Below are 2,892 nucleotides of genomic sequence, written 5' to 3' on the forward strand. Positions count from 1 at the left end.
ACCCTTACAGACCCAAACGTCCACCTTTAACCCTACAGATCAAGCCACCTTTAACCCTTAGATCCAACGTCCACCTTTACCCTTAAAGACCCAAACGTCCACCTTTAACCCTTACAGACCCAAACGTCCACCTTTAACCCTTACACGCCCAAACGTCCACCTTTAACCCTTACAGATCCAAACTTCCACCTTTAACCCTTACAGATCCAGATGTCCACCTTTAACCCTTAAAGACCCAAACGTCCACCTTTAACCCTTAAAGACCCAAACGTCCATCTTTAACCCTTACAGACCCAAACGTCCACCTTTAACCCTTACAGACCCAAACGTCCACCTTTAACCCTTACAGATCCAGATGTCCATTTTTAACCCTTACAGACCCAAACGTCCACCTTTTACCCTTAAAGACCCAAATGTCCACCTTTAACCCTTACAGATCCAAACGTCCACCTTTAACCCTTAAAGACCCAAACGTCCACCTTTAACCCTTAAACACCCAAACGTCCTCCTTGAACTCTTAAAGACCCAAACGTCCACCTTTAACCCTTACAGACCCAAACGTCCTCCTTTAACCCTTACAGACCCAAACTTCCACCTTTAACCCTTACAGACCCAAACGTCCTCCTTTAACCCTTACAGACCCAAACGTCCACCTTTAACCCTTACAGACCCAAACGTCCACCTTTAACCCTTACAGACCCAAACGTCCTCCTTTAACCCTTAAAGACCCCAACGTCCTCCTTTAACCCTTACAGACCCAAACGTCCACCTTTAACCCTTACAGACCCAAACGTCCTCCTTTAACCCTTAAAGACCCCAACGTCCTCCTTTAACCCTTACAGACCCAAACGTCCGCCTTTAACCCTTACAGACCCAAACGTCCTCCTTTAACCCTTACATACCCAAACGTCCACCTTTAACCCTTACAGACTCAAACGTCCACCTTTAACAATTACAGACCCAAACGTCCACCTTTAACCCTTACAGACCCAAATGTCCACCTTTAACCCTTAAAGACCCAAACGTCCACCTTTAACCCTTACAGACCCAAACGTCCACCTTTAACCCTTAAAGACCCAAACGTCCACCTTTAATCCTTACAGATCCAAACTTCCACCTTTAACCCTTACAGACCCAAACGTCCACCTTTAACCCTTAAAGACCCAAACATCCACCTTTAACCCTTAAAGACCCAAACGTCCACCTTTAACCCTTACAGACCCAAACGTCCACCTTTAACCCTTACAGACCCAAACGTCCACCTTTAACCCTTACAGATCCAAACTTCCACCTTTAACCCTTACAGATCCAGATGTCCACCTTTAACCCTTAAAGACCCAAACGTCCACCTTTTACCCTTAAAGACCCAAACGTCCACCTTTAACCCTTACAGACCCAAACGTCCATCTTTAACCCTTACAGACCCAAACGTCCACCTTTAACCCTTACAGACCCAAACGTCCTCCTTTAAGCCTTAAAGACCCAAACGTCCACCTTTAACCCTTAAAGACCCAAACGTCCATCTTTAACCCTTACAGACCCAAACGTCCACCTTTAACCCTTCCAGACCCAAACGTCCACCTTTAACCCTTACAGATCCAAACTTCCACCTTTAACCCTCAAAGACCCAAACGTCCTCCTTTAACCCTTACAGACCCAAACGTCCTCCTTTAAGCCTTAAAGACCCAAACGTCCACCTTTAACCCTTACAGACCCAAACGTCCTCCTTTAAGCCTTACAGACCCAAACGTCCTCCTTTAACCCTTAAAGACCCCAACGTCCTCCTTTAACCCTTACAGACCCAAACGTCCGCCTTTAACCCTTAAAGACCCAAATGTCCACCTTTAACCCTTACAGACTCAAACGTCCACCTTTAACAATTACAGACCCAAACGTCCACCTTTAACCCTTACAGACCCAAATGTCCACCTTTAACCCTTAAAGACCCAAACGTCCACCTTTAACCCTTACAGACCCAAACGTCCACCTTTAATCCTTACAGATCCAAACTTCCACCTTTAACCCTTACAGACCCAACGTCCACCTTTAACCCTTAAAGACCCAAACATCCACCTTTAACCCTTAAAGACCCAAACGTCCATCTTTAACCCTTACAGACCCAAACGTCCACCTTTAACCCTTACAGACCCAAACGTCCACCTTTAACCCTTACAGATCCAAACTTCCACCTTTAACCCTTACAGATCCAGATGTCCACTTTTAACCCTTAAAGACTCAAACGTCCACCTTTTACCCTTAAAGACCCAAACGTCCACCTTTAACCCTTAAAGACCCAAACGTCCATCTTTAACCCTTACAGACCCAAACGTCCACCTTTAACCCTTACAGACCCAAACGTCCTCCTTTAAGCCTTAAAGACCCAAACGTCCACCTTTAACCCTTAAAGACCCAAACGTCCATCTTTAACCCTTACAGACCCAAACGTCCACCTTTAACCCTTCCAGACCCAAAACGTCCACCTTTAACCCTTACAGATCCAAACTTCCACCTTAACCCTCAAAGACCCAAACGTCCTCCTTAACCCTTACAGACCCAACGTCCTCCTTTAAGACTTAAAGACCCCAAACGTCCCACCTTTAACCCTTACAGACCCAAACGTCCTCATTAAGCCTTAAAGACCCAAACGTCCACCTTTAACCCTTACAGACCCAAACCTCCGCCTTTAACCCTTAAAGACCCAAACGTCCGCCTTTAACCCTTACAGACCCAAACTTCCACCTTTAAACCCTTACAGACCCAAACGTCCACCTTTAACCCTTACAGACCCAAACATCCACCTTTAACACTTACAGACCCAAACGTCCCACCTTTAACCCTTAAGACCCAAACGTCCATCTTTAACCCTTACAGACCCAAACGTCCACCTTTAAC

This window comes from Sphaeramia orbicularis, unplaced genomic scaffold (assembly GCF_902148855.1).
Source record: "Sphaeramia orbicularis unplaced genomic scaffold, fSphaOr1.1, whole genome shotgun sequence".
Lineage (NCBI taxonomy): Eukaryota > Metazoa > Chordata > Actinopteri > Kurtiformes > Apogonidae > Sphaeramia > Sphaeramia orbicularis.